Below are 14,042 nucleotides of genomic sequence, written 5' to 3' on the forward strand. Positions count from 1 at the left end.
TGTCAGCATGTAGCTGTAAATAGATGGTTTTAAACTGAATATACTAAGCAATCATCATCGGCTACGCTGTCATTGTGTAACATCAAAGAACTCTTTAATTTATGGGTGAAGAAACTAAAAGGTTAAAGAGTGGTTACTGTGTTACACCATTCCTTTCCTGTTAGCAATAAATAAGACTGAAATACCAATGACACTCTGTGGAATCTCCACTGTTTAAAGGAAGCTCTGAGTTTATATGCAGGTATTCTAATTAGACAAGGTCCTTTAAAAAGAATAAAACCGAATAAACACAATCCATGCATTTCCAGGGAATAAAACCAATATAAACAGAAGCTAGGCATTTCCAGGTAGAATCTTCAGTAATTATATATACTTCCCCATTACAATGTAATAAGGAATTTTAATTCTTTACACTGCAAAATTTATTAATCACTCAGTATCTTCACTGCGTTTAAAATAACAAGGAAGGGGAGAGAAAAAAAAAGAACTAGGCCAATAATCATTGTTTTCTATCTGTGTAATGATGGATAAAGAATTGGAAAGTAGCTGTATAGAGAACAGTATACTTTATACACAAGCAGATAGTTCAGTTTCACTATCAATATCTCCTGAACCTTAATCTTTCCCACAAGATCAACCCTGCAAACATGAAGGTATACCCACAACTAGTGTACCTAAACACAATTGATTTTTTTTTGACTACCAGCACACTTGAAACACTTCCACTTATTTGCTGTACATTTTCCTTAAGAAAACTCCCTATCTATCATTTTGAAAGAATTTTTTTTAAAAAAGCTAAGCAACAGCTGCTTAGCTGCCAAATGCCTGGGGTTGCATGGCATTTCTATACTATGCAATTCCCCTCGGTAACAAGATTATCGAATCAAAAATAATCCAGATGTTCCAACTCCAAATACGGGCCTCTTCTCTCTAAACAAAATCAAGATGTAAATATTAGCTAAAGTTATTAAATTGTTAACAGTCGAGCAATAACTACACCTGTACTGTTTCCCAATATCGCTACTAAGGAACATGTAGAAGGGGTTACAAGTTTGATAGAGACCCAAATTTGAAATACGTTTCCTACTAACCAAGGTTTATCAAATGCCTTGATGTCCTTGGAAGAAAGACAACATAAACACAAAGAACAATTTCCCTCGTATCCACAATCCCAAAGAATCGTCTCTAAATTACCTAAAATCACTGTAATAGAAGTATTTGGAAGAGGGTAAAAAGTAGTTAACAGTAAACATAAAACACGAACACAGTCAACTTGGAGACGAAAAGAGAAATAGGCGATTAAGTCTAGGAAGGACCGGCGAGCAGGTGGGGCTTAGCTGCATGGGGAGACCAGGCAAGCGGCCCAAATGCTGCTACTCTCCAGGCACCGCTCTGGAGGCGCGGCCCCCACGACTCCCGGCCACCCCTCGGCCTCCTCCTCCCCTAGAGGCCTGGGACTGAGAGAGGGAGGGAGAGGAGGGGACCCCGAACTCCATCCCCCAGCGCTCGCCTCCCGCCCCCGGAAAGCGAGGTGGGGATCCGCCCCGGGGGCAGCGGGACGGCGCGGGGAGGTGGGCAGCCCGCCGCGCCGCCAATGAGACTCCCCGGTCCGCCCCGGGCGCCCCTCAAGCACTTACCCCACTTCTCCGAGCCTCAGGCCACACCCCTAACGAGGCCGCTGGAACTCGGGTTCAGGAGCCAACTTCTCCATAGCGGGGTCCCGCAGACCAGGAAGGGCCAGGAGACGGCGGCGGGGAACTGGGCCGACACCGCGCTCCCTCCGCGGCGGCTTCCCAAACCCCCGCGGAGCTGACACATCAACAAAGATGGCGGCGACGCTGAAGCCGGCCCCGCTACAGCTGAGGGGGCGGGGCTCCCTAGAGGAGCCAATCAGCGCGGTGCGGGCGGTGTGACGCAACGCACCTTGAGGCCAGGGTAACCTGCCTGCAGTGGGCGGGGCCGGCGCCGCGCCTTCTCCGGCCCCCGGAGCGCTGGGCCCTGCGCTTAGACTCGCTGGGCACCGACGCACGGGCGTATCCGGCCAGCCGGCTCTCCAGACTGTATTGCCGTCCTACCTGTCACGCCCCTCCCCGACCCGAGCTGGTTATTGCCTCCTGTAGGACGCGCTCCTTGGAGAGAATCGCTCTTTACCCTTTGGCCCTTAGTCCTAATTAGTCAGAGGCATAAAGTAATAAAAGAGAATTTGAAATTGTTACTTCCCAGCTCTGATGCGTAAATCTTGCACTTGACGTGGGCGTCAGCAGGAACACCCTACCTGCCCGTCTCACAGTTCATCTCTGGAGGAGGCTCTGAGGGTTTCCATAACACTGCGTTCGTGTCCACCGCGTGGCACGTACTGCCATTGTTTAATAATAAACTTGGTGCCTTGTCTCTGGTACCCGGCTGTGGTCCTCTCCCAGCTGGGTATCCCAGCACTCAGCATGGGGTTTGACACGTAAGAGCTGCTCAATAATTATCAAAAATAAATCAAAAGTGTATTGGGAAAAGGTGTATCGGATACAGTTACCTAATCGCGTCTGGAGAAGGTGAGCAGTTTCAGTCTGTGGAGGTTTTTGGTAATCTACTCTGCCCAGTGAAGTGCTGTTCTTTGATTTGGGACTTATGATGCACAACTCATGACTGAATATAGTTAATTCTGACAAGTCGTTAATTCAAGAATTTATAAAGCAAAACTTCTTCCCATTCTGTTAAGCTTCTTTCATACAAACTGCTGGCAAAAAATAAAAACCCACCAAAACCAAAAACAAACAAAACACTTAAAAATCAACATTGTGTAACTGTTCCTCTTTCCTTTTCAACAGGAAATGGCACCTCCGTCCTTAAATAAAGATACTGATCAAAACACATTATGCAGTTAAAGTGTGACAGTAAAGAGATGACTTTAAAACAGTTGACAAAACATTCCTATTGAGATGTTATCCAAGGGGAAAAACAAAAAAAGAACTAAGCTTTTTCAGTATGCATATTGTTAGTAATAACATTCGGTGTCATTTCTGAAATATATATTGTATTAGTATAAAGTATACATGTCTTCGAGAACCAAGATTTTCAGTATTGCCAAAAGGAAATACAAATATAAAAATCAAAGAAATTAAGTAAAAACATTGCAATCTTAAATTTGAATTTAGGAATATGAGTATGAACTCAAAGTGCATTTTTTTCCATTAAAAAAGTCTGTCCACCGAAAAGGCCTGGAACAATGATCAACCCAAGCACACCCCTATTCTCCTATCATCTCTAAATATAATTTCCCACTACAAGCCACCTGGACTCCTCTTGGAGCCCAAGGGTTGAATCTACATCTGGGGTAAGAAATGTACAAGATAGCCTAGGACATATTGGTTATACCAGAAAGAAAAAAAAAAAAAAAAGAAAGCAAAGATAATAGGAGTTGTGTCAAAAAGACTGAAGAGTAAATTCAAAGGTGTTCCCACTGGTCAAAGACAGGACAATTTAAGTGTCCAAGAAGAACAGCAATTGAGACACATCTACTATGTTAAAAATCAATGAGTGCGTTGATTTTTTAAAATGTCCTTTGGTCACCTTTGGAGAATGTCAAGGAATCATCACATTCTGCAAACTGATAAATGAATCAACCATCCTACCTCTTGTATTGCAAACTGAACCTCGATCAAATACTTGATGTGGGAAAGTTCTTCACAGAATTTCAAGTAATAAATGCAGAGGAAAAGACAGACTATCACCATTTTGGAAACCATAATGAAATAATGGATCTAGGTAATGATCATCAGTAAACCCAGAATCATTAGCTAAAAAGCTGATGGAAAACTTTCCAGTGCATAGGTGGGGCTGACAACACTAGAACCTGCTAAGTTAATTCTAAAATTCCCCAAAGAGAAACAAGTAGGTATCAAGTGTCTTCTGATGTGGAGCAATAGAGGAACACACCACCACCTGTGAAACATTTTTGCCAGGGAAGAAGTAATCAATAAAACTGCTTGTGAGAAAAACTGCAGTTACTTCAATATATAAGTTGTAAGAAAATGGAAAGATTAAAAGAGAAATCTCTTCTTAAAATACACCACTGAACCCAAATGTAGGATCTCATTTGACCATACCAACTGTTAAACATCACTTGAGATTATTTGGAAAATTTAAATACTAACTTTGTGATATTAAGAAATTATTTTTAAAGGTGGGATAAATTTTGGTGATTTTTTTAAAAGTCATACTCTTTTAAAGACAGAAACTTAAGTATATATGGATTTTAAAATTACAATATCCCAGAATGTAAGAATGTGCTCAAAAAATAATAATAAAAACATCCCCACATTGATAAGGACATATCAAAGTGTTACTGGAAAACTGGGTTTGCCTCTTGGTGAGTGCCGAATCAAAAGACACAACCAAGACAAAGCAGGGAGAAGGAAGGATTTATGATTACTTGCAGCAAGTAAGGAGAACACCAGGGATCCTTCCCAAAGCAGCGTCTCCCCAAACAGCAAAATTGGGGAGGTTTTAAGCTAAGAGTATATGCATATTCATGAAGGGGCTTGAGCAGAGAATTCAGCACAGAATTGGGGCAAAAGCCAACACAGTTTAAGCTTTAGTTGATTGAAGTCAGGAGGGTCAACGTCATCGTTCTATGCTCCACCTAGGTCTTAGTTCTTGCTGAACTCAAAGAGGTATTATGTATATCCCTTGAGGAGGAACTAGGGTTCTGCTTTACTATGTTACCCGCCAGGGTTCTTGGATTCCTTGGTCAATAGAAATTGACAAAGGTCAGATGAGAAATTCAGGCAAGAGTTTATTGGGATTTGTGCTGGCAGCGAAAACAAGTAACAGGTTCTCTTGCTCATTCCCTGAGTGGGAGGGGTAGGCTGGTTCCTTAACTGGAGTGAAGGTTGGGGCAGATTAGTGGGTTGGGCCATAAGGGTGGCTTAGGTGGTCTGCCACCCCCTTGGTGGTGCTGTGTGCATGGATCATGCCCAGTACCCTGCTTTTGCTCAGGACACCTCAGAAGTGGCAGCTGGGTTTTTGGTCTTTTTGTATCTTGTTGATCAATATTTGTCCCAACTGTGAGTGCCTGCAGTTAATTTTAGTTCCTTATAGTTTCTGTTTTCTATTGTTCCAGGAAACATTTGTCCAGGTGCAAGCATGTCAGCAAAGGGTCCCAGGTCCCAGCCTGTCTCAATTGCACTGTTGTTTGACTGCCTTTTCTGTTTCTGCATTCCTTTGTTCCCTTAAGATCATAAATTACTGAGATCTGTTCAAGGGCAAGCATTGTATCCAGGCTTAGATCACACAGTGGCTTAGGCCAAAATGGCTTCTCTTATGTCAAGAGAGCCATTCCCGCTTCTCTTACAATGGGGACCCCCTAACCTATCTGCGTACAAAAGGAGAACAAAAAAGAACTGAAAGGAAGCACTCCCAAAGTTGGAACAAGGAAATAAAGGTGTTGGATTACAACCCAAAGTATAAAATATCTGAGTCCCTACTGATATATAGAGATGATTGAATATGTTAATAAATAGGAGAGACTAATCTTACATGCAAAAGAATCCTAAATAATTTCTGTAGGTACTCTACCCTTAAGGAAGGGAAGCATAACTCCCCTTCCTTAGGTGTAGACTGCAAATAATGACTTCTTCCAAAGTGTGTACTATAAAGGGAGGAGGAAAAAAGAATAACTTTTTAGTAGAGGAACCTGACAAATGCTAGCCAGACAATCATGGAAAGTATCAACTGTCACAAAAAATGTTTGGAGAATGTACACTTCATATGATGCCATACAAATAACGTGTTACTTCTGTAGTCTTCCTTCTAATAACCCATAACTACAGTTTTATCATGAGAGAAACACTAGACAAATTCCATCAATGGGGTATCTTACGATAATGCCTCACCAATATTCCTGGAAACCGTGAAAGTCATCAGAATAAGGAAAGTCTGAAAACCTACCACAGCCAAGAAGAGCCTAAGGAGACACTGTTGCCAGAGAACAGGTTCCTGTCTTGCTCATAAAAATTCAAGAGCAGGCATAGTAAAGTGAAAACAAGTTTATTTAGAGAGATACACAGTTGAGAGACAAAGAGCAGGCAGTCCCAGAAGGCAAGAGAGCAAGCAACCCCAAGGTGAGAGGTTGTTAGTTTTTACAGGCTCAGTAATTTCATATTCCAGCATCATTCCAACTATTTTGCAGAAGAGGTGGGGATTTCTAGGAATTGTCCCCTTTCCCCCACCCACTTTTTGACTGTTTATGGTCAGCCTAGGAACTGTCCTGGCTCCTGTGTGTTTGCCATGAGGCTCAAGGTCTACTGGAAGTCAAATCTTTCCCGATCTCCGTGCTAACCAGTTTGTCCTGTTCTCTATTGCTGTGTCATTCCTTCAGTGGTTGTGCCCTGCCCCCTTCTCTCCTATCTCAGCATCACAACTAAATAAAGTGTGTTATCCTGAATGGGATCCTGGCTCAGAAATAGGGAAAACTGGGTGTGGCTTCTCAATCTATTCTGTCTATCTAAAACTGTCCTAAAAATAAAATCTATTTAAAAAGAAAAAAATATACAAGTTAGAACCTGCTTCAAAACAATGGGGGGGGGGGGAGAGTATCTGGGGTACAGATGCAGACAAGATTGACCATAATTTGATAATGTTGAAACTGGGTGATGGGTACCTAGGAATACCATTTTTCTTCTGAATTTTTTTTAAAGATCATAATTCAAAAAAAGTTTAAAAAATTTTTAAATTTAAACAATATCAACCTATAATTACATGCTTTCAGGAGAAAAGTGATCCCACTTAGTTTCCGAGAGCAGGCAGAAGCAGTGAATTAATTTGAAAAACCTTTTTAACACTTTAGGTGGTTAACATGACCCAAGTTACCTCCGTGGAGACAAGGTCTGCATCTTTGCCCTTGGAGCTCCCAGGAACTGCTTTCTAGAAGAAGCTAGAACAACCGCTATCTTACGGTTTTGCAGGGCACCGCCTGCAGTGCGCAGCTTTTGTACCAGCGCTGGAGCTCAAGGACGCGCCTCGCGGGCCAGAGCGCGGCTCCCCGACGCACACGGAGGACGCACGTGGGCGCGCACTGCGCAGGCGCCGCGCTGGCGGCTGGGCTCTGGGAGTGGGCGCAGCGAGCGCAGCGGGGCTTGCAGGGCTCCCGGGAACCGGGGGACGCCACCACGGCCAGGCTTCAGAGACAGGTCGAGGTAGGCTGTCCTTTTGCCTCTTTCCAGGTCGGGGGTTCCCAGGCACCTGAGGGGAGAGGAAAGGACTGAGTGAGGGCTATGGGAGCTTTGGTCGTTGGGGGCCGGACGTTCGGTGCTGGACGTTGAGGTCGGGCGTTGAGGTCAGGCGTTGAGCGGGTACCAGGGTCCAGGAAGTGGAGAGCGTATGGAAGGTTAGAGAAGCCCTGGGACCCTTGGCCTGGGAAGGGAAGGTCTAGGATTGGAGGTTTCGGTGGGGGAGGGTTCTGTATTGGGGGAGGGGCGAAAGGCGTGGGAGTTGAGCTGTGGGCAAGCGGGAACTTGCAGTAGGTTTGGAAAGTAGTTAGGTCTTCCAGGCATCGCTCTCCAAAGTGTGGCCATCCACCTGCTTCCCGTTCGGGGGCCTCTTTACCCTTCACTCTAAAAGAATCTGGTTTGTGGATTCAGAGCCTTCGTTTAACTAAAAGCTATGGTGCAAACAATATTAATACTTTTTAGGCTTTTTTCCCCCTACTTCCTGCCTCCTGTAGTAAGGAAGGTGCACTGCAGCATTCGCTTAGATATAGGTAAGCACTGGTTCGTTAAACAGGTATTCGTAGCGTGTCTGTTGTGTGCCGGTCGCTTTTCTTGGCACTCAGGCCGTGCTATAAATATGCTTGCCCTGTTGGCCTCTGGAGTTAAAGAGCATTCTTCTAGTTCCCTTACTGAGCCATGAGGGCGTTGAATGCACAATTGCACGGCGAAAGAATACGCCCTGGAATTTCATCTCAGCTGTGTAAGGGCACTGGTCCTTGTGAGTTTGGCAAGTTACTTCTTCTTCTCAGGGCTTTCTTCCTTATCTGTGGGAATAAGAAGAAATAGGAATACTTTTATCCTCAAATTATTTCCGTTTTCAGCGTGCAAACCAGTTCCACATAAGTGAAAGAAATTCCTTGCGTGTGGGAGTGGTATAGAAGTGAAACAGAAATAACAGATGTCTTACAAGGATTTAGTCAGCACCTGCCTCTGTGCAAGGTAGTTTACATATAGTCTCGCATTTAATCCTCATGACTAGGTGTTATGAGGAAGTTACTACTGCTGGCCTCATTTTATGGTCACTGAATCCTAGAAAGATGAAGTGAGTTGCCCGAGCTAGCGTAGCTAAGTGAGGAAGATAAGATTGCTCAGACTTGAGTCTGACCGACTTTAAAGCTCATGTACCACTGAGTTTCATAGCTTTAAAACTGAGTGTTTCCTTTGAATAGCCATTCTCTGAATGTGTGAGGTTACCAGGAAGACAAAAGCAAACAGAGAAGAAAAAAAAACTACAGTTAAGTATCTGCTGCGTGTACTTTTGATATTAAAGAAATTAAGTGAATGTGGATTTACTCTAGCCTCTAGGCTGTGGTCTCCTGGAAAGAAAGGAGAGGTCTTACATAACTGTTTATAGTCAGGATGCTCCTGACTTCAGAGAGGAAGGTTGCAAAGTTCTAAGGGAGTAAAAGAAAGGTCTTGCCCCTGGGGGACCTTGAAGTCTTCCTGGGGCCAATTCATGAAGCACAGAACAAAAGGACAACACAAAACCAAGACGACCTTTTTGTCTGCAGAACTGTAGAAGTTAGTTACTTTCATTCCACTGCTCTTTTTTTGCGTCAGTGATTCTCAAGAGAGGTTTGGGACCCCTCCCCCCCATTAACCTCTTGTGTTTGCTTAAGGAAACACATAACTACTGTGGATTTGAGAATGATTATAAATACATTTTATCCATCACTCTTAGCGTGTGAAAAACAGAACATTGTATATAGGGGATCTTCTTGTTTTAAAATTGGGTGGAGTGTAGCCCGTGAAGTGTCATGACCCCCGAAGCAACATCTGTCACACCCCTGTATCTGTACCTGTATACCAGAAGTCTGCAACCCAAGGTTGGGAAACCCAGTATTATGAGATAGGGCCTGTCCACTCCAGATTCAAATATTGACAGTGATTGACCCAGTGATTGACACAGGATGAAGCCAAGTAAGGATAAATGCAGATTCTTACAGTGATTTTTTTTTTAATGTTGAAATTCAGCCTTAAAAGCCTGTTCTGTACCCCAGTTGTGGTAGTTACATAAATCTATACATGTGTTAAAACTCGTAGAACTGTAAACCAAAGGGGGAAAAATTATGGTAGGATAAATACGTATTTAAAAAAAATTAAATTCCAAAAGATTTTAGGTGACTGCAGGTTTTCTGTGTGCTCAGGATAGTCCCAGCTGCCCTCGGAAAGCTAGTGCATAGGTGGAAGTATTGTTCGGAGGCAGGGATACCCTGTGCTCAGTTCGGAGAGTCCTGTCTGTATGAGGGTTTCTGATGAACTAGAGAAAATACTGAGTTGTGAGATGTCTGCAGTGTGTTACATCAGCTGGTGAAGGACCTGGAGGAAAGTGGCCATTTCAGATGCTTGAAAGGTTGTGGTCACAGGGCAGCAACAGGAGTTAGTCAGTTGGGAAGAGAACCATTTTTATAAAGAAGTATGCAGTACCATTGGCTGTCCAAAATTAAAGGACATTAGAAGCTTCTAGCTATAAGACAGGTCAAGATGTCTGTTTGTCCTGGCCCTTGTAATGAAAATTCCTGAATAGGGTGAGGCCAGTGAGGTAAACCAAATTCTAGTCTAATATTCCATCCAAGGTGAAGCTTCTTGTAAGCTGACATGCTTTTTATTTGCTGCTTACACTTTACATTACCTCCAAGACTGAGTCTGTTGTCGTTCCTAAAGTCAAATATAGTTATTTTTGGACTTTGGAAGAGTATGAGGTAAGATGTGAAGTATTGCTGTGAAATTTCAGTAAACCTCCCAGCATGATGTAAGTCTCCATTCTAGACCTCCAGGTGTAATTTCAGACCAGGAGTTTAATTTTCCCTGTCCAGGTTGTCAGGAAAACAGTGCAGTCGTGCATTTTAAATAGTTTTATCATATGAGTATCTTTTGAACGCCTGGTTGTACAAAACACCATGGTTGGTGCTGTAAGAAATGAGAGGGGTTTTTTTTTGTTAATTTTTTTTGATAAGATATGGTGCCTGCCCTCAAGCAACTTAAAATAACTGCCTACGGGTAACTAATACAGGGTAGTGAGGATCTAGGGATTGACCGTCAGCCTTGCTAAATAAGGACAAAGTTAGGAAGGCTGTTTCAAGAGTTAAAGGCAGTGTATTGAGGGTCCCAATGGTGTTTTGAGAAGGTGTCTAGTTTTGTGGTTTAAATGTTATTGTGATCTTTTACTTTGTTTAGAATTAACCACACTTTAGGAAAAAAGGTTGAATTGAATATACAATGATATTTTAATATTTAAAATGCTGTTTTCTATAAGAGTAATTCATCCTTAAGTATAATTTAGAAAATAAAAAAGGCAGTGAAAGATATTTTATTATCAACCTACCTACCCCAGAATACTCTTTGTTATTTAAATTTTAATGTATTTCATTCATCTTTTTTACATGGAGTTTTGTTCTTTTTCAGTTATTATATTGACTATATAGTGTTTTTCTGATTTTTCATTTGCTGTTCTAACAGACATTTTACAGTGGTTTTGAGAACTAGGATTCTAAATGGTAATGTCATATTCTGTTTACTAGAGGCATCACAACTTTCTTTTTCCTTTTTTTCTTTTGCTATTTTAAATGGACATTTATACATGCCATATTTTTTGATACTTAGGATTGTGTCAGTGGGATGATTTCTAGAAATAGGCTTGTCAGGTGAGTGGCCAGGAACATTTCAAAGAATATATTTTATGTGTATATATGTGTACACACACACATACGTATCTTCAGGTTATTCCCAGAAAATATTTCTCAGAAAGAGCATTTTAATTTATATTCCCTTCAGTAACGTGTCCTTTTTAATTGCACCATGCTATTTAGAAAATAATATATAGCTATTTCAATTTGAATTTTTAAATTACAAATGAGGTTGACTGTTTTCCCCCTTACATTTGTCAACTAATCTTTATCCTTTGTACATTCTGTTCGTGCCTTTTGCTCATTTATTTTATTGGCATCAGGGTATACAGAACAGAAAACCCATAGGTTTTTTTGTCTGATGGCACAGTAGGTCTGTGCATAGGCCCATCAGGGCTGCTGCGAGCAGTCTAGGACACTGCCCTGACACCAGACTGCATTTTCCACTCCACCTTCCGGAGAGTGTGCTGCTTTCTTATGCTTATTGCTTCCTGATGCAGCGTGGGTGATTTATCTCCAGGCTTTAGGTTGCAAGACGAAAGGGCTGAAAGACCCTGCTAGCCAAATCTGTCCCTGTTCATCAGGAAAGCACAGAACTTTCGGAGAAGCTCCACTTAGGAGAACTCTGATTATTACGGTCAGTGTTGTCTCTAACTCAAGTTGGCAAATCGGAGAAGGTGGGGTTTGGGTCAGTCACCAACACTGTCTGGTATGGTATGTGGGTCTTTTTATTATTTACTCCACTTTTTCAAAGGTAATGACATTTGTCACACATCTTTGTGTTAATGCTTATTTCTTGACCTCTTTACTACTTTTTTTTTGAAATAAGTTTTGAATTGTTCATATAGTCGTGCTTGCTATCATTCCCTTTTTGATACTTTATCACTTTTAAACTAAAAATCAAAACCCTTCTACCCCCCACCCCCCAGTGTGTTTGTTGCACACTGATTATGTGGGAAGCAAAATCTGAGATGGAGGTTTGTGTAGTGTGATGAGTGAACATGATCTGGTTGGTATAGTTTTTGTTTTTGTTTTTGTTTTTTTGAGTTAGTTGAAGTGAACTTCCAGTATATGCTCAGTGTTGGAAAAATGAACATTCTTGGTTGTATTGGTCCCTATTAGATCAAGTTTATTGTGTTAGTAAAATATTTCTTAGCACTGCTTGTTTTCTGTCTGTTGACTAGTAGCTAAAGCAGGAGTGTCCTTATAGTGAATGAATTTCTCCTCCAATCAGTGTTTACTTTATACATGTCAAGGTGATATCATTATGAGTCAGAGAGTCCTGGCTGCTTTCTCTCCTGGGAGGGTTTCTTTTATCACTGTAAAATAATATTTCTTTGTCCTAATATTTTCTACCTTGAGTTCTATTTTATCTGCTATTAATACCGGCATTCCACCTTTATTTTGGTTATCCGCATAGCACATGTTTTAGTCTTTTTATTTTCAACCTTACCATATATTTTGTTTTTGTGTGTGCCCTTTGTGCTTAACATCTAGCTGGATGTTTTTCTCCATTGGGCTATCCTTTTCTCTTTTAACTGAGACTGAATCATTGATACTTAGATTACTTGGTCTTGATTCTGCTATCTTACTGGATAAGATTTTCTATTTACCATACTTGAATTTTTTTTGTCTCTTGGATTGTGATTTTAAAGTTACATGTTGTTTGTATTCTTGTGATAGTTGCCCTAATAATTTTTTAGTGATTTTTTTTTTTTACTAAAGTTAGTTGATTTACATTGTTTCAGGTGCACAACAGAATGATTTGGTTATACATGTATGTATATTCTTTTTCAGATTCTTTTCCATTACAGGTTATTACAGGATATTGAATAGAGTTCCCTGTGCTATAACAGTAAGTCCTTGTTTACCTATGTTATATATAGTAGTTTGTATCTGTTAACCCCAAATTCCTGATTTATCCCTCCACCTTCCCTTTCCCTTTTGGTAACCATGAGTTTGTTTTCTATGTCTGTGAGTCTGTTTCTGTTTTGTAATAAGTAAGTTCCTTTGTATCATTTTTTTAGATTCCACATATAAGTGATATCATATGATATTTGCCTTTCTCTTCCTGATTTATGATAATCTCTAGGTCCATCCACGTTACTGCCAATGGCATTATTTAATTCTTTTTATTGCTGAGTAATATTCCATTGTGTATATATATACTACAACTTCTTTATCTATTTATTTCAATGGACATTTGGGTTGTTTCCATGTCTTGGCTGTTGTACACTGAGGTGCTTGTATCTTTTCGAATTAGAGTTTTCATCTTTTCTGGATAGATGCCCAGGAGTAGGACTGCTGGATCATATGGTAACTCTATTTTTAGTTTTTCAAGGAACCTCCATACTGTTTTTCACGGTGGCTGCTTCATGCCCTAATAACTTAATGCATGTTCTTTGTATTTCTTGTAGAGTCTGGAGTTACTCCGTATTCATACCCCTATCCGGTTTGCCTTAGAAGTTGTTTTCCTTTTGTAATTTCACAGTATTGCTCTCTTACTGCATTCGTCCTTGTAGCTCTCACTGCGCTCCCTCAGTCTGTGTGCTTCTTGCTGCAGGCGTGCTTTCCCTGGCAGCTGCAGGGCCGCCCACCATAGCTGCCCATCTGCAGGCCTTCTCTGAGGGATCTTCCCAGGGTCTGGTCCACTGAGAGTTCCCCACCTTTAAATCTGCTTGTGTATTTCTTTTTTTCTTTTCTGTCTTTCTTTTTTTTTTTTTTAATTATTTCATTATCTCTTCTGTGTTGTCATTGAATGAGGTTAGACCTAATTTAAAGCAGGAAATGAGTTGGAAGTTTTAGGACACCAAGATGGGAGATTCTTCTGCTCTTTATCTTCTCTGTCTTCTGTTTAAAACAGTGTTAAACAACATTTAGATATTACTCACGCCAATTTCAGCTGTCTCTCTATCTGTGGCGTGTTTTTTTGTTTGTTTTTGGTTTTGGGGTTTTGTTTTGTTTTGTTTTGTTTTATGGTCCTCTGAGCAGTTTTGGGAAGATGGGCAGAAGTTTTGCCTGCAGTTAGACAAAGCTATAGGCGGCCACATCACCAGTAAGAGTTGTTTGTCTGCATTTGCTGCCTTCCCTGGGCAGGACATTTAGTATTCTCTACCAGTAGAGAGAACGATAAACCAGCCTCACATCTAGTAGA

General features: G+C 41.3%; 1 protein-coding gene across 1 annotated transcript in view; it reads right to left on the reverse strand.

Moving 5' to 3' along the window:
- The window catches only part of CCDC186 (coiled-coil domain containing 186), a 42,344-nt gene extending 40,517 nt beyond the window's left edge, over positions 1 to 1,827 (reverse strand). The window contains exon 1 of the mRNA XM_031461799.2: positions 1,638 to 1,827. The gene's annotated coding sequence lies outside the window, so the exon portion shown is untranslated. The remainder of the gene's footprint in view (positions 1 to 1,637) is intronic.
- Between the last annotated feature and the right edge of the window lie 12,215 nt (positions 1,828 to 14,042).

Source organism: Camelus dromedarius, chromosome 8, assembly GCF_036321535.1.
Source record: "Camelus dromedarius isolate mCamDro1 chromosome 8, mCamDro1.pat, whole genome shotgun sequence".
Lineage (NCBI taxonomy): Eukaryota > Metazoa > Chordata > Mammalia > Artiodactyla > Camelidae > Camelus > Camelus dromedarius.